An 18,685-nucleotide genomic window follows, 5' to 3' on the forward strand; every position below is an offset into this window, starting at 1 on the left:
TCCCTCCCTCTCTCTCTCTCTCTCTCTCTCTGTCTCTCTGTCTCTCTGTCTCTGTCTCTGTCTCTGTCTCTGTCTCTGTCTCTGTCTCTCTCTTCCCCATTGCTTCTAGGTCTATGTTCTGGAACCATGCAGAAAAATCCTAATTCCTTCTCTGTGGGGCATTCTCATTTCCTCCCTCTACCCCTTTTCTTTCACCTCATGTTCATGTGGTATGAACTCAAAGCCCCTCCGCCATCTTAGTTGTCCTCTTCATACTTGGAAGCTTATCAACATAATAAAGCACCAGGATAGACAAAAGTGGTTGATCCCTTACTGGACACTTCCAGCCATAACACCTACCACATGTGCATCCATACCTCTCCTTTTCCAGTTCCCTTTTTGTGTTATCTTTCTCCATGAGAATGTGAACTCCTCTAAACCAGGGATGATCTGGCACCATGTTTTTATTTGTAGCCTCAGAGCTTAGCACAGAGCCTGACACATACTAGATACTTAATAAATGTTCTATCTATCATCTATCTATCTATCCATCCATCTATCTATCTATCTATCTATCTATCTATCTATCCATCCATCCATCTCTCTGTCTTCTATCTATATATCCATCCACCTATCCTAGATATGTTTTATGTACTGACTATTACCAATGACAAAGTTTTTATTTTTCACATCTCTGTTTATACATCATTAAAAAGTTGTAGCCATTACATAGCTGACTGTATGGTGGGGATCCACCCTGATGTTGGTGATAATATAATTGAAAGCTGATTTTCCTAAGACACGCATGTGACCACATTATTCCCGTGTTCATGGAGCCCCATTTCCCATTATTTCCCATATATTAAGTATAACATCCTGTGTCATTTAAAGCTCTTCCTAACATGGCCACCTTCCTACCTCTCTAGTCATCTCATACTTTCATCCTCTCTCCATTCTAGGTATAGTTTCAATAGACTTCATTACTTGCTGTTTCTCAAACACATCCCTCCCTTCTCTCTCATCTTGGTGTCTTTGCAATAATGGTCATCCATGCTAGGACTTATCTGTGTCTTCACCTCTGCCTCTGAGTTTTCCTCACTTCATTTGTCCCTCCTCCAACATCCCACTCTTTACAAGAGGCCCGAGCTGCTGAACTTTGTAACTTAGAGGCCCTCCAGTCTCCTCTGCCATATAGCTAGGTCCCATTTAGTGGAATAATGAATCCCATGAAGTAGCGGCATTGTTTGTACTGCATATTTCCGCTGGACAGGAATAGATTACCATATTTTATATAATTGTAACTTCAAATTGTGTATATTCAAAATATATGTGACCACTTCTTGGAATCTGTTATTTATGCCAATTGGGGCTTATCACATATCTAGCTATTTATATGATGTCTCCCTAATTACAATTGTGTGTGTGTGGTTGTGGTTCCCAAAGGAAAGGACTGCTTAGCACAGATCCATCTCTTATGCCTTTGGACTTGCTATCTCTCATGCCGCAGCTAGGTGGCGTGGTGTATAGAGGACTGGGTCTGGAGTTAGGAAAACCAGTTCAAATCCAGCCTCAAAGATTTACTAATCTGTGTGACCTTCGGTAAATGATTTAACCTCCATTTGCCTCAGTTTCCTACCTGATTCCTTTCTCCCTTTTGATGTCACACGTAAAGACACAGAATGAATGGTTCCCAGATCTGGAAGGACCCAAAATAGAAGTTCTTAGACCCAGACAATTCTACTATTGAAGGTTCCAGCAGTGGGAGGAGATGTTCGACTGGAGTAGGGGAATGTCCAGACCAAGATTTAGCCTCTCTGAAATTAGAGAAGTTTTCTCGATGTGACCCCTTACTACTTTTGAGTACCACATAAATCTCTCATACTTTTCCCTAATACTCAGTTCTCTTTCCCCTTCTATATTTCTATTTCCTCATCACTTTTCTAATTTGGATGTGCTTTTTAAAAAAAATGGAAAGTTTTATTTGACATAATAACCAAATTCATATGGCACACATGTAAGGTCAATTTCTAAGAAGTAGAGAGGGAAAGTGATAGGAACTGTACCTGTGATTTCATTGGTATTGGTAACTCCTGGTATTAAGGAGTAGCAGCAGAATATATTATTTTCTCTATTTCACTGTTGACTTCCAGACAGTTGAATCCTTGAAGTCTTCCTCTTGGTATAGCCATAATATATCTTCAGTTGGAATCATATCCATTAGTTTTAGGCTGATTTGCTATTGAAATACTCGGATTTATAAGGAACATAAAAGAGGGGGAGAAAAACACAAAGTTAGAACAGGCCACAGTAACATAAATTTAAATGGTGAGAAAGTTTATTTGCTTTTTTTTCTGAAGATGTGCTAAGTGATTTTGCAGTTTGAGTGGAATGGCCTTATTGCACTTAACTCTGCATTTATTAAATAAATTTGTTCTCCAACTCAAGTGTTAAGTGTGTATTATGAAACCCCAAAGCCAATCTCAGTGGTTGCAGTGTGCAAATATTTTTTAAATTATGTAATTAAATAGGACTTGGGCTGCAAGGTCTACTAAAGTAATTTATTAATTGAATGGCCTGATTTAATTTTATGTTATTTTAGTTTATTCAGAAAAGAGTCTGTGTCCCTCGTAGAGATAGGAGTCCCTTGTGTGGCTGTCAGTGATGGTTCACAGGTCCTCTATAAGGAATCTTTAGCACCCAATTAAATATTAACCAAGAAGATGGGACTTGCTTTTTCTGTTCCTGAAACTCTGTTTTGACATCTAATCCTTGTTATAAAAAAAAAATACCATGCAGAATAATTTGCAGTACACGCTGTGTATCGCTAGATTATTTTTAAATGCATTTCTTTATAATCTGTTTCCTTTTAATTTGCCAGGATATAACACTGTATGAAGTGTAATAACAATAACAATAACAATATGCTTGTAATTCAGTGTTAACTCTGTGTAGCAATGGCCAAAGCCACCCTGGCTATGTTTCCCTTAAATGTCATTTTAAAGGTATTGTGGTTTCTGAGTAGCAGCTGTGATTGAAAAGTATGTAAACTAAGCTGTTCTTGCTCATATCATTTTTTATATTCTTCTGTCAGACCAGAAGGCTGCTTTAAATTTATTTTTCATTGTGTATTAATTCTAGAGCCCTTTTTTTTCTTTCTTTAGAACATATGTTCTTCGGGACGTGTTACACTCAACCATTTTAGAAAATAACTAATTGTAGGGAAAAGTACCAAAGTCTTAGCTAGAGTATTGTATTTGAATACGTTATGTATTTGAGTATTGAATATATATAGATATATCTTAACACACATTGTGGGATAATTGTACATTGAATCTGTGACTTAGCAGATGAAATAATCAGGCATACTGTACTGAGTAATATAAAAGGCACTGATTTGCAGGCATCTGAATCGCTTTCCCAAAAGGAACATACACACACACATACATACACACACCACACATACATACATTCACATACCACACATACATACACACATACACACACCACACATACATACATATATATATATATTACTATTAGGTAATGCAGCATTTTGTTATTTTAGGATTTTTCAAGGGGGATTACTTAAATTCTTAGTATTTCCAAATAGAAACTTTGTTCCTGGATGCCAGCCTTTGAGAATTCCCATTTACTTAATATGCTATTGTATTTCTCATTACTTTGTAGTCCTTCATACCTGGTCAGGTAGATCTACATGAATCATATTAAGAAGAGGGGTTTTTTGGGGGGAAGGGTAAGGATTCTTGAATTCAAGTCCTAGAGGGGATGAAGAAGGTACCAACCATAAGAAGTAGCTTCTTTTATGCACTTTTAATGATACTTTTTTAGACTTTATATAACTCCTAAAGTATTTTTTATCCTGTGAAAATTTAGTATGGGGGATGCTGAAAAGTACCTTTCCTTAAAGGTGGTAAAATAAGTTGAAGGATATGTCAGCTGTTATCTGAAATTGAATTCCCAAAGTAATTTGATTATATGTTTTTGGTAGTTTTCCACAAACCCACTAATTTATTTTATAAAATAATTTTTTATAACATAGTATTTGGTTTTAGCTTTCAGAAGCAGATTTGGGAAGCAAATTCCTCCAACTTGCCCAGTTCCCACTGCTGCCCACACCCATGAAGAAATGGCCCCGGTAGGGCCTAGGGCCTCCATCTGACCCTGTTGGTATCTCATCTTTGTTTCTCCAAACAGACAACTTAATCTCTAGGGCTCTGTAAAGTGAGGGGGTTGTCCTAAATTATCTTTAAGGGTTCTTTCCACTCTAGAGCTACGATCCACAGATATTCTGATCTTTATGTTCCCTTTCTCACCCCCTTGATCCTGTGAACACTGCTCCACCTGTTCATCAAGTAGCACACTCATTCATCCTCAGAGTGATGCCAACCAAGTTAAGTCAAAAAAATCATTATTTTTTTCTGCTCAGTAAAATTAAGAAATCCCTTAGAGGCAGAGAAAACAAAACTGATTGTAAATATATAATGAAAGCATAGAAAGTAGATATATTTGCTAAATACAGTCTGATGATCTAAATTTGACTGGTTCAACTATAAGTGAAGTTCATGGATTTTAGTGTGAAGGGATCTTTCAGGCCATCCTCATATTACAGATAAGGAATCTGAAACCCCAAGAGGCTATGTGACTTCTGCAAGGTCACACAGGGAACAAATGACAGAACTGGTATTGAAACCACTGGACTGTCAAGTCACATTTCTACTCTATTTTTAAAATAAATGTTTATTGATGGTAGTTTTTTTAATTTTTCACATCACCATAGTTTTCCCCAGTATCTCTTCCCTTCCTCTTCTAAAAGAACCCTCTCATATAACCAGTAGTATTTTTTAAAGACCGAAAAAGAAGAGGAAAAATCAGCACAACTGAGCAGTACATAGAAAAAAATTGGAAAAATTTGTGCATCTGTGTACTGTAGTAAATAAAGAGGGGCTTGAATTTCTAATTCAGCCTCCTATATTAACTGTGTGACCCTGGGCAAGTCACTTAACCCTTGTGTGCTTCTGTTTCCTCAGTTATAAATTGGAGATGATAATAACATTTTCCTACAGGAGCTCTTGCAAGGATCAAGTGAAATAATATTTAGAAAGTACTTAGCACTTTTCCTTGTACATAGTAAGAATTTAATAAATGTTTATTTTCTTCCTTCCTTCTTCCAGTTCTCAGTCTGTAATCCTTTGGTCTTAGAAATGACCCAACCCTTTTAATTGTGAGAAGGTTGATTGTCCTCGAGAAAGATACCAAGTGTAAGCTCTGGTTTTTTTTTTTTTCCTCTTTGGAATAAAGTCCCTCCATTACATGGTTCACCCTATCATGTCCACTCCAAGCCCTAACTTTAGAAGAAGCTTGTGAAAGACCACAAGCCATGAGAAATAGCTTAGCAATTAAATCCAAAGCTGGTTCATATAAAGGGGCTTGTTTTTGTATGGAAAATATGAGACTCCGTTCTTTCTTTTTTTTTTCCTTTCTTTTTTTTTTTACATGGACCAGGTGTGGATTAGTTCACTGAACCTTTCACCCAGCCCTTATTCCTCCTTGTAATTCTTCTGAGGCCATAGTTCAGCCAAGGCAAAGAAATGTGGTATTAGAGGTGAACTGAGAGGCATTTAAAAAGTAAACAAAGTGTGTAAGATCCCAAATCAGTAACAGAATATATGCACAGACTTGAACATCACAAGAACATTTATTTCCATACCAATAACTTAGATCTCCCATCCTCCTCCTTCTTCTTTGAAGATGTTTTCAAGGGCCCTTCCCGTGAGCGGCATTACTGGCAGCTCCCGTGGGCACAGGGACTTTGGAGTTAATAGTGTGCCGCCTGCTGTGGTAGGAGAAACCAAAATCCTGACTCCAGGGTTCTATAGCTTTAAAAAAAAAGCAAAATGGAAAAGAAATGTATATTTTTGAAACTTCGATTTACCCCCACCCTGAAGAAGCTTAAAATCCAATACGTGATTTGCTTATTATTATACATCTCTGACTGCATTGGGGTATTATGATGAGTTTTCCTTTAAGTTACATTGTTACTGATTGAGCAGGGCAAGTCACTTTATGGCGTACATAAGACTTACTTCTGGCCTCCTCACCTTCACTGTCCACCCATTCCCTTTATATTTTTTTAATCTTTGTCTACCCTCTTCTTACCTTAGCAGACCCAGCATGTTCTTTTCCCCCTTTCATTTTATAATAAAAATAATAGCTAACATTTTTAAAAGTGCTTTAAAGTTTACTAAATGCATTAAATATCTTATCTCATTTGATTCTAGCAACAGCATTACATTCTTATTATCCCTAATATACAGATGGGAATATTGAAACCAAGAGGTAAAAATGACTTTCCCAGGATCTAGGGTCAGATTTGGGATTTGAACCTCGGTCTTCATGTTTTCAATCATCATACCCTACCCACTGTTACCTAGTTGCCTCTTAGTAAAGGATTTGTTATTAGTCATTTACACCTTATTGTGAATTTGAGCCACTGTATTGATGTTTTAGGGGTATCTTAAGCTTTATGTCTAATTGTCTGATTATAAAAGTCAGCAAGCATTTATTAGGCACCTATTGTGTTCCAGGTATTGTGCCAAAGTGCTAGGGATACAAACAAAGGAAAAATAAAAAACAAAATAAAACAAAAACAGAAGTAGAAACAAAAATCTCATCCCTGCTCTCCAAGATCTCCAAGTCTCAACACGCAAAAAACAATGTATAAGCAAGACATATAAACTGGTTACATTGGAACTCTACAGTGAGAAGACCTTTGCCTTTATCTTCTGTTCAAGGAATCTCAGTTATTAGAAACAGAGGGAAAAGCATTTTGGGGATGGAGGCAGTGATGAAGACCTCCAGTTCTTTCTGGAACATTCCTTGTTTCTGAGCTATGATATACTCTCTTCTTATTTAAATACCAGAGAAAGGGCCAGTTCATGCTACAACTTGGAGTTCCTTTGGTCTACTTTGGAGTAGCATTCTTTGCTTGAATTCATATATTAAGCAGGTCAAATGCGTCTGTGAGGGTCAGTATCGTCCATTTCATAGAGTTAATTTGAGCAGGAGAGTTTTATACTGTATTGCACCTGCATATTCTGCTGGTTCACACCATTCTTTTCCTTTACTAGGTTATTGTATCCTTCCTCTCTCAAGTTATTTGCATCCACCTTCCCAAAATCACCTTACCAAGTCAATATGCTTTTGTTAAAAATCGTAGGATGTGCCGTGCTAAGGGCTGGGGTTACAAAGAAAAGCAGAAGGAGCCCCTGCTCTCAAGGAGCTCAGTCAAATGGGGGAGGCAACAGGCAAACAGTGAGGTACAAAAGGCAGGCTGAAGGGGAGATAATCTCTGAAGGAAGGTACCATGATTGAGGAAGAAAACCTGAGAAAGATACTGCAAAAGGTGAGATTTGGGGTTAGAACCCAGTAAGCCAGGAGGTCAGATGAGGATGGAGAGCATTCCAGGCAAGGGGCGGAACTGATAAAAATGCCCAGAATCTACAAATAGAGTGTCTTGTGTGAGGAACAATAAGAATGATGGTGCCACTTGGGTATAGGGTACACGGAGTATGGAGTAAGGAGATGCTGTTCTTGCTTTTTTATGTACATAACATACATAAAAATACAGAAAATGGTAGCATTGTTCTGATTTAATTGTCCCAATTTGAAGGCAGTGATTTTTTTTTCTGTTGCACAGTTTCTGGCACATAGTAGGTGCTTAGTAAATGCCTGTTGATTGATTAAATGATTTATCCTTCCTAGAACTACTCTGCTGCTCCACTGCTGGCAGGGAAGTATAGCATGTCGTGCCATTTTTTTCTCAATACACCTTCCCATAATTGTCAGAATGTGCCCCCAAGGAGGCACATGAGGCAATGAAATGGCCAGAGGTCTGGATCAGAGTGTCTTGAGACAAATCTCTTCACCTTCCTGGGCCTTGACTTCCTCATCTGCAAAGGAGGCAGTTGTTCTAGATGGTATTAAGATGCTTTCCAATTCTAAATTTTTGGTCCTGTGATGAATTTCAGAGTATTGGTTTAATAGCAGAAGAAAAGAGAAAGCAGAGTACCTGCTGAATAGTATAGAAGAAAACTGTTTTCAGGACAGGGGCGGAATTTGAAAAAAAAATTAAAAAGAAGGGAAGGGAATAGATAGGAAAGGATGGAGGGGGAAGGGAATAGGTAGGAAAGGATGGAGGGGGAAGGGAATAGGTAGGAAAGGATGGAGGGGAAAGGGAATAGGTAGGACAGGATGGAGGGGGAAGGGAATAGGTAGGAAAGGATGGAGGGGAAAGGGAATAGGTAGGAAAGGATGGAGGGGGAAGGGAATAGGTAGGAAAGGATGGAGGGGGAAGGGAATAGGTAGAAAAGGATGGAGGGGAAATGGCCTCCCTATCTTTCCTGGGGCCCAGATAGCAGTTTTTTGACTGAGAGGTGGGGGTTGGGCCACTCACAAACACTTTGGGCACGGTGTTGCCAAATTTTCAAAGTCTAATTACCATTAAACTGGGAACACAGTGAGTGCGTGACATTAATTTTCAGGCTTGACGTGGCCTGAGTTCTTTTCAGGTACACTGACTGTGTTAAACTGAGTTCACTCATCCTTCAGTTTAATCCTTCCTGAGCCAATCTGCCCACAATAAAACTTGGTCCTCCAATAGCTCAGGGCTATCCCTATAAACAGCCAGATGGGACTCTGGGAAGGGCAGCCACTCTGTGACTTAGAGGAGCTGGTGCTGCTGCAGCTAAGAGGTTCTGTGTGGTGCAGCCCAGCTCAGATGGTTTGGTAGATGCAACCACAAAGTGAATTGCCTGGGACTGAGGAGCCAGAGTTAGCCTGAATGTCCTGTCTGCTGCTTAACCCTACTCAGAGAGACAGCTCGGAAAAAACTCCATTTCAGCTGCAATTTGGAGCATGCCAAGGAGCCAGATGTGGCCACTGGAAGAATATCTTTAATAGCTTGTCATCTGGCTCCAGCTGCACTAACCTATGCCTGGTAAGCGGCCATGTGTTGTGTCTGCCAACTGGTGGCCAGACACTCGAGCAGACTTAAGCAATTAGCGGAGTCCCCCATCCGGTGGCTGGATTCACTGTGTGTGTCCCAAGGATTACCACTGTAGTCTCAAACCAGGGACCTCTGTGGTCCCTGGGCAGTACATCCAGTAAGTGAGCCAAAAGGCAGCCTCCCTCTGGCTGATCCCAGAGAAACCTGGCAAGGCAGACTTCAGCCCACAACATGGAGAGTGCTCGATGGGAAATGGCCGAGGACTGAGATGGGGCTAACAGAGAAGCTGATTAGATGATGCTCGTGGTGCAGAGCTCATTTTGACTGGGGGACCACTGCCTTGCCTTGAACAACTGGTTTTCGACACACCATTCCATAAACGCCTAAAGCCAAGGAGAGATTCTTCTTGAAGGTTCAATTTTTCTAGTAATTTTTAGTACAGTTGCATCTTTGGAAGAACATCCTGGTTAATGCCATAGCTTGTAGCTTTGATCCAGGGGGAGCCACGTGGGGAAAGTGGCAGTCTGCTGAAGCAGTTTTTCCCTGACTTAAATCCATATCATACCCTTGTTCAATGCTGCATTCTGACAGACACCCTGTTTGCTAGCATTAAGAAAAAATAGACTTCTGACTCTTTGAAACAATCAAGTATGAAGGAATTTTAGTGGGGAATTTCTGGCTTAACTTTTCAGCCTTTGCCACCCATGCAGGAAAAAGTTGCTGTAAATATTGCAGCCATCTAGCCAGATTATAGTCCTTGAAAAGTGACTGCTAAAAATCAGGGTTGTCAAATTTCAAGTGAAATGGGAAAAATAAAAACAACTGAATGACAAAATACATTAAAGTTTCATCAAAATAATTTATAATCCCAACTCCCCCCCTTGAGATCTCCTTTGATATTAACTTTCATTTATATTTTCTCTGCCGTGGATTCCCAGGGTTGTTTACATGAAATCTCTGCCATTAGACTGTGAACTCCTTGAGGGCAGGGGGACCATGTTTTCCTCTTTCTTTGTATCCCTCAAGCTTAGCCCAGTGGCTGGCCACCAAAGGGAGTGCTTCATAAACAAAAGCCTGTTGACTGATCGATTGGCGCTAGCCACAGTGGAGCCCAAAACAAAAGAAGGATGAGAGAGAGGGAATGGCCCGTCACAATATAGCCATATCCAAATGATTTCATCGCAGTGAGAATTGGAATGGTTTTCCAAGGAATTCCTAGTTGTGAATCAGAAACAAGAACCTAACACTCTCCTTCCATTAAAAAATAACAAAAGATCAAAAGTACCAACTAAAAAGGAAAATTTTTAAAAATTAATATGTAAAAATCTACTTATACATTTGCATTCTAAATACATGGTGTAAATGTATTGAGCAGGAAGCATAAGCGGTGCCATTTGGTTTTGTGGCATTGGTGTGGGCTGGTTAAGGGGGTGGGGGCTAAAGTTTGGGGACTGAGATAGCATGAGTAGGGCCAGATGGTTGCATTACACATCTTTGGCGTTATTGTTTGCTTCTTAAAGCAGTTGCAGAATTTTGCCCTTGGCAACATTTTTCTCTGTGCTTGGGTGTTCTGCTACAGATTTACTTTTGACAAAGTACATTAAAAGAAAAGCCTTGCTTAAAAAAAAAAAGTCCTTACATTTTTGTAAACTTGTGAAGTCAACAGTGTGTTCATAAAAATATTTTTTAAATGTTAAATATGTTAGTAAATAGTAGCAGGATCAGTTTTTTTTTCTCAATACAGAGATTAAAACCATATTTTCAAGTAACATTTTGAACTTTCTGAAATGGTCTGTGGATTTAGGAGGAGGGTGGCATTATTCTTCCAGTAGTAAAGAGTCTTATCCAGTTAATAATGAGCTAACATTTTCCATTACTTAATGTTGGTCTTGAGATTGTGCTTTACCTGTTGCATGTTATCAAAAATACATACTTTGTGGTATTTAGACTGAGTGGTCTACAACCGTGATAGGTAGATGGTTTTTACCTGGAAGTTTCTTTGACATTTGTTGGAAGTGCTTATCACCCATACCCCTGAAATTTACACTTCTTTCCCACTGCCAGTAAATTATTCTTTGTTTTCCATCAAAGGGGAGAGGTATTTTTAAAAGGTTTCTGTGACTTAGCTGGAAGAGCTGTATATTCATGAGAGCTTTTTATAGGAAGTTGCTTTAAAGCTCTATGTATTTTTTTCAATTATACTGGAATGCGTCAGAATAATTGCAAATGTCCTTTTTACAGTCCAGGCTTCTTTTTGTCACCACACAAACCAGTGATGGGCATACATGCATCTTCTCTAGGAGACATTTGTGCTGCTTTTGGGCATGAGTTTCAAGTTTTATTTGGAAGCAGCAGTACTTAATGAGAAAACAGGAAACTCGCAGCCTTAACCTTACTGCAGTCCCTGGCTGGTTTTTGCCACCGGTCTAAAGCAAGTCCTCCCAATAATGCCCCCATTGTGCTCATCCTATCTGATCAATTCTTGCAGTGTTTGAGTAAGTCTATCTTACAACATTATAAGAAGATAATCAGCTGCCTTCGAAGGTCCCCATCTGGAGTAGAGAGTTCTTTTACTGAAAGATGTTTTGCCTTTTGGAGCTAGCTCTCAGATTTCATCATCTGTTCTGTAGCGATGCAGTGCATATGAAAAGTCAGTGACTCTGAATCCATCTGTTGTTATTATTTTCCACTGATAATTGGCTTGAACAATGAAATGTCTGTGTCTGTAGCCTTTGAAACTGTACACCCTGTTTATTTGCTGGAGGTCTCATTCCACTCTCCTCCTCCTTTTTTTTTTTTGCCTCATTTTGCTCCCAAACTCACAGCAAGTGGAGCTCGCATGAAGATGACATCTTTGACTCTGTGCATCCCTGTGTGGCATTCAGCATCTAAATCTTGCCTACAGATTTTTGTCAAGAGTCCTGTGTCTGTTCTGTGAGCTCCATCCCCCTGTGCTCTTTCAGCAAGAAGCCTGGCAGACACAGTGCAAATGCATAGATATCTTACCTGTAATGTAGTATTTATTTCACTTTCCTTATTAAAATATTAATTTAGAGTACAGTATCTAATACCTATGGAATTAGATACTACCTATAATTGTATAATATATTCTTTTGCATCCAGTTTTGCATGATACAGGGCATTAATATTGGATTCCACTAACAGCAGTTCCATTAGCTTGCTCAACCAGTATGAGATATATATGAGCTGGGAGGCATAACTACCAGCCAGAACTGCCAACACAGTCATTAGAAGCTCCATTGGGATGGACAAAGGCTTTTGCACAGTGATATACTGATTAAATTGTGTTCTATGGTTTATTTGCATCAAGGTTAGATCACCATAATCTAGGGAATTGTTTTATCTAACACCTTATTTAGAAGGTCATTTCAAGGCAAAAATGGTGAGCACTCTAAGAATTCTAAATTCTTATACAGAATTTATTTCTATTTGGGCCTTTCAGACTCAGTTTGCTTTGCTTTCCTTCCTTCTCTTCCCCACCTTCCAGCTTATCATTTTCCATATTTTTTTTTCCTTTTAGTGAAGAAAAAAAAATGTAACCTACTCTACTCTGCAGGAATTCAAAACAGGGTAATTAAATGGGTTAGCCTAATAATATTAATAATATGTTTAAATAGTGACACAGTATTTGAAACACCTGGACCAGGCCACCTGTGATGAATTGTTTCTAAGTATATGGAATCTATGATTCAGCTTTTAAGCCCAAAGATTAAAGCAGACCCTCTAAGGCAGAACTACCACTAACTGTACTGTCCAGCAAGAGTTCTTACCTGGGGGCTTCTGAACTTGTTTTTAAAATATTTTCATAACTATATTTCAATATAATTAGTTTCCTTAATTTTATGTGTTTAGAAATATTATAATAAGAAGAGGGCACATGGGCTTTCTCGGGCACTGCCAACATAGACCATGACACAGAAAAGGTTGACATCTCCTCTTTTACAAAATCCTAAAGAAGTTTAGAATCATCTTTTTGTATTATAGTAGCAATTACTTAATTTTGCAAACTTACTAAATAACTAAGATTTAACATATAGGTACAGAAAGGCATTAAGCCATCAATGTGATTTGATGCCCTAGAACCAGGGAGACAAATGGATTCCAGTTACCCTCAGGTTGTTTTCACTTGTTTTAAGTCCTGCAGATAGATCCTATTTAGGCCTGGCATAGTTGTTGATTATAGCTATATAATGAAATGGAAATTATAAGTGGTTAAGGCTATTGAGGGAAAAAAAATATCATCTCTAGTAGCCTGTTGAAATGGATGGTTATGGTTGGGTGATATTTCATGACATTTAAGAGGAAGCCTTTTGGGATATATTTTAGAAAAAACTTCTTAGATCATTTCCCTGAAATGATTAGTGAATTTGAGGATTTTTCAAGCAGCCTTTTGTTTATGCTTTCCCAAGTAGGATTAAAAATGTAGAGATGAGAAAAACTGGCAGTGGCTTTTAATGGATACTTTTGAGAAAAGAAAGGGGTTTCCCTGTGCTGGACAAGTAACTGAACTGTTGTCTTTGGATAGCGGGCTATCCGTTTGTTTTTTTGTCTATTTTTAAGGGAAAAAAAAAAACAACCTCTGAGATATAATTATATCCCCAGTAAACCCCAATAATGTTGTGGTGTGTTAATTTCTTCTTTTTGGATTAGAGTAACTAGAGAACTACCTTCATTTCTGTTAGTGAAAGTCTTAATTGCTAATGAGTACAATTCATTTTAATTGTTATTATGGCAACCCAGCATTTAAGTGTCTCAGCCTTCATTTCCCGTGCTTTGGAGGAGGCTCCCTGACTTTTCAGGGGGTGCCTCGGACAGGTAGACTGCTCAGCGGGCGGCCGTCCCATCTGAGCCAGTAACTCATTTGCTGAGTGTTTGTGTTTATGCAAAGGGGGCCTCTTCCTGCATATTTAATCTCGAGTAAGGCAGTGGCTTTTGTTGTGTTTAGACCACATACCTTCAGTGCTGCCAGTGTTGGGAGCCCAGCGAGCTGGGAGAGCCCGACTGGGTTTCCAACTCTCAACTTTCTACAGTTGGGTGCAAATTAGCCTACAAGTCGGTTCGCTTCTCACCATGAATGGGTAAGTTGGTGCTGGTGCTACAGCAGAGTCGGCTACTTTCATTTCGTTTTAGAAATGCACCAGTTTGAAAACAAAAGATTTTCCTGTGTCTAAGTGCTTAGATCCCTCCATCCCGCCCTCCTGGTCCATCTGGGGGAGGGGAAGGGGTGCTTGTGCTGCCTTAGAGCACTAATTCGAGTGCAGGTGCTTCTGAAGGGTGCTGCCTTAGAATGGAAAGGAAATTCGGGAGTGCAGACGATAGCCTCTTTCAAAATAGGAGAGCAGTTTTATTATTCTTCATACTAACAAATCCTGTTTTGTAACTATCCTGCAGATAATGCTTCCATTGTTTGCTAAAAGCTTTCAAACAGTATGCAAGACAGAACTGTAAAAGCAGCAGCAAGAAACTCTGGGCTTTATTGTCTCCCTCGCTAGGGTCCTCACCAGAACGGCTGGGCTGTAATAGGAAGGTTTTTCTGATGTGGAAATTGAATCGTCTCTTCATTGATATTAATAGCACACTAGAGATGTTAGCCATGATGCACAGAGTACCAGGACCATGGAGTGGGAAATCTGATCTTTCAGGGGGGGAAAGAAAAAGATAGTCCTACTGCCTCTGTGTGGGAGACATCCATCCAGGAGGAGAGTCGAGTGTGTGTGTGTGTGTGTGTGTGTGTGTGTGTGTGTGTGTGTGAACATAATGGCATCCTAGGTTAAGTATTTACTACAGGAATTTTAATCTGGACTTATTTGTGTTATGATGCAGGTTTTTGCGCGTTCGTGTCCCTTACTACGCCCAGAAACCACAATATTTAGTTTCGAATAATCTTTAAAAATTGAGAATCCCGCCCCCCCCCATCCTAGTTTCTTGGAAATCCTTGCAGTGTACCTTTAGCCTGTGTACTGCTATAATTGGGAGAGATGTAAAAGCCTTTTTTCCTTTTCTAGGGAAATATGATGAAATATTTTTAAACACCCCCAAATAGAAAGGGCAAAGCTTCCCAGCAAAATATGTAATGAACAGATTATGTTGGAAATGCTTTAGGTAGGAGACCCAGGGCATACAAGAAAGAGTTTTAGTTCCCAATTAACTCTTTCCTCCTTTTGAGTAACTCATCTCAACAGAAGAGTGTGCTGTTCCACCACATGTTGGAAAGTGTGAGAATTTAAATAAAATTTCATCAACCTTCTGAAAATATGTAGGGACTTTGGGTCTTCTTGGGTGCGAATCAGCCTCCAGACTTAGAAGCACTGATTAACAATGAGCTTGCTGAAGGTTCTTAATAACAAAATTACAAATACCATAGCTAATTGTAAGTATATTGCTTTTATTCCTGATTTTTTAAGGGGGAAAAATACTTTTTATGGGGAAAAGTAACTCAGTCAAAGCACCTTCTGTGATTAGCGCTATTGTATTCTTAAATTTTGATTGATAGAGATAATAGTTTTCACTTAAAAATACAGACAGGTACTTTAACTTTCCATGACAATAGCTATTTGCATTTCTTTTATCTTTTTGTTTAACATCTGTGGGGGTTGGGACGGATTTGATTATTAACTCTTATTGCACACTGAGGTAAAAGCTAAAACAAAGCTTTTGTTAAAGCTTCAAAGGTAAAACAGCAAATATTGTTTTTAGGTTTCAACATTTAAAGACTGTTAAAGGATACCTATAAAATATTTCCACATGACCATGACCAGGGCTTTTACTTCTTTGTAAGGTAAGAGAAAGTCGGTTTTCCAAACAAGATGGGCACACTTGGAGTGGCTGGTTCCCTGCCAGATTGGAGGCTTTTCATGTGAAAATGGTTACGTTGTTGCGGGCGGCTGCATCACACGAGACTGATTTTATTTAGGTGATCCAGGATTTGGGGCTTCTTTATGGGCAGCGTCTGATTTGGGGGAGGTCCCAAGGGCAAGGAAAGGGAATCTGAATGTGAGCTGACCTGAGTGCAGGGAGAGGGAAATCAGAGCAGATGTATCAAAAGAAGTAGGTGCCTCTCTGATGGCTGAGATAAACACTTGGGACAAAATTGGGCATTTGTGACACCTCCTCCCTCCCCCAAGCCTACATCTTGTCCAAAGTCTGTCAGCCTGCCACCTTAAACAAATGTGAGCCCCAGAACTAGCTGAGAGGAACTAGATGTCTTTATCAGGAAAACTCACCTTAGTGAATTATTGGGGCGGTGGAGGTGTTATCCTTAGAACTCTTTGGGGCTTGTCTGGGGTTTTTCTTGGGGAGAGGGTAGATGAAGCAAAGTTTCTTGTCTGAGTGTTGGGGAGCTATGCTCTAACCTTGGGTTACAACTTCTCAGTATGCATAGTAAATTGTTAGATGTTCCTAACTTATAAAAACTCTTTGAAATACAAGAAAAGTGAAATTCACAAAACTGTTTAAGATTAATGTTAACTAAAGCACAGGTCCTATTTAAAGAGTCCTTGAAAGTTAGCTTATTCCGGTTCTCCCTTCTTGGTCTTCTTAAAGGAAAATCATTGCATGCTACAGGACATCTAGAGGAGCCACATAGATCTTCTGAGGAAATAAGCAGACCATCCCTGAAAATGATAAAACTTCTAACAGGGTTTAAATCCTGAATTAAACATGAAGTTGGCAAAAGACTGAAATCTATTTATCTTCATTCAGATCACTTGTTGAGATGTAGACTTACAACTACATAAATGCAGTCAAGCAACCCTGGTCCTGTTAGATTTGTTCACACAATAGAAGTGAAAATTGGTGGTATTTTAATTACAGCAGTAGTATATGGGGTGTCCATTTTTCCTTATATAATGGAGATCATTGCCTTCCATGTTTACCTGTGCCTCATTCCAGATAGTTGGCAAAGCCTTTTGGGTAATACACAGCTTAAAATAATTTCAAAAGGATTATTTGAAAAAAAAATAGTTATTAACATGATAGCAACAGTAACCTGGCTATCTGTGTTGTGAATTTCCTTGGGAGGATGGGAACTTTATTCCTGTGCATTCATTGACATGCATGCCCAGGCTGGTGCCCTCTTGCCTCCAGCTGATAGTCTAGGGTTTGAAGAAAGAGATTTTGTATGTCAGCATCATTGTCCATAGTATTACTTTAGATGAAGAAGATTGCAAGATGGCAAAAAGACCTCTGGACTATTGCCTAGAATAAAATAAAATCTTATAAGTTGATGCCATCATGCCCCTTCCTCTTGCTTAAAAATAACAGCAACAACAACACAAAAGAGTAAAACTTCTGCTTCTATATGAAGATAACTGTAGTTCCACATAGCTGCATTTTCCGAGAACACTGACAAGACAGGTGGATTGGAAAAAAAATTAATCTTTATTATTTCTTTTATTGTTTCTCTTTTACTAAAAGCTCTTAATGATCATTTTAATTCAGTTCTGATTTTTAGTGTTGCCAGTAAAGCAACCAAGTCAATATTTGAAATGGAAAATGTTCAATGTGCTTTATTGAGAGAAAAGCAAGTTTGTAAAAATAAAATTGTAACTAAAATTTTGAAACTAATATTTTATGCTTCAAAATTGATGGAATGGAATTATTTCTTTCTAGTTTGAGATTTCAGATTCTGTTGGCAAGTGTCTTGTTGTTCATGGCAGGCGTATGATCCATCCCTTTTTCTTTATTTTCTTGTCTATCCTGTTGACACACTGGTTAGTTTAGTGTGGTAGCAAACAACTGGTGAACTATTAATCTTGCCCATGCAGTGCTAACGAAAATATCCTTTAAGTTAATTTGCCAATATGCACACACAACTTAGTTTCTTGGGAATATGCAATAGGGAGAGGAATCATGGAGATAATTTTGAGGTATATTTTAGCATGTCTATAGATACAGGCTTCATTTGGACACATACTGAAATGCTTGTACATATTAAAATGATGAAATCAAAAATTAAAAAAAAACAGTTTACACAGGACAATCAAGTTTTACAAGATGAACTTAGAGAAAAATATAGCTTATCTTGTTCAAAGATCAGTATAAAATAAGGGGTGTTTATCATAAATCTATATTTTATGATGACTTTTCAAATAGCTAAACATTGATGAAATGAAGTAAGGGGTGGGGTGGGGAAGTAGTATTGTTTTTGTCGTTGTTTAGGCCATGTTCTTGTCCTTACTTTTATTTAACTTGCTGTAAAGGCAAAAAGGGAAATGGGCCTAGTAAGTGACAGAAATTGGTCCTGCAGGTTTGCAAGCAATACCAGAGATAACCTTATTCAATGTAGGCATTTTCAGCAGTTTTAAAAAAAAATTAAATTTTAATATTGTCCCCTTGTTTCCTAGTTCTATGTGATAGCAAACCTTATCTGCATTGCAAAACACAATACCACAGGTTTGACTGCCAAACATGCAAAAAATAGGCATAGTTTAATAGACAAACAGGAAAATTAGTTTAACGTGCATATATAGGATAGCATCTCAAGTAGTAAGGGGGGGTGGTAGGAGGAAGAAATTCTTTATTGCTTTGCATTTAATAGAATATGCCAAAAATTCACTTACTTTAAGAGTTGATGAAAGGTTTAGGTAAAATTTCTGGTGTATATGGATATTATAACTTGTTTGTGAATACCACTGAGCTCTTAAGTTATTGGCAGTAATT

The 18,685-nt window shown here is 38.6% G+C and overlaps 1 protein-coding gene across 9 annotated transcripts in view; it reads left to right on the plus strand.

Annotated features, from left to right (window-relative positions):
• Positions 1-18,685, plus strand: part of FOXP1 (forkhead box P1) — a 689,298-nt gene that overhangs the window by 294,583 nt on the left and 376,030 nt on the right. The window contains exon 1 of one of the 9 annotated variants that reach the window (XM_069084100.1): positions 13,963-14,103. The exons of the other annotated variants lie outside the window; for them this stretch is intronic. The gene's annotated coding sequence lies outside the window, so the exon portion shown is untranslated. Of the gene's footprint in view, positions 1-13,962; positions 14,104-18,685 lie in introns of those variants that run through there. 9 annotated transcript variants of the gene reach the window in all.

This window comes from Petaurus breviceps, unplaced genomic scaffold (assembly GCF_028583685.1).
Source record: "Petaurus breviceps papuanus isolate PSGF00001 unplaced genomic scaffold, PetGlider_PUasm1.0 174, whole genome shotgun sequence".
Lineage (NCBI taxonomy): Eukaryota > Metazoa > Chordata > Mammalia > Diprotodontia > Petauridae > Petaurus > Petaurus breviceps.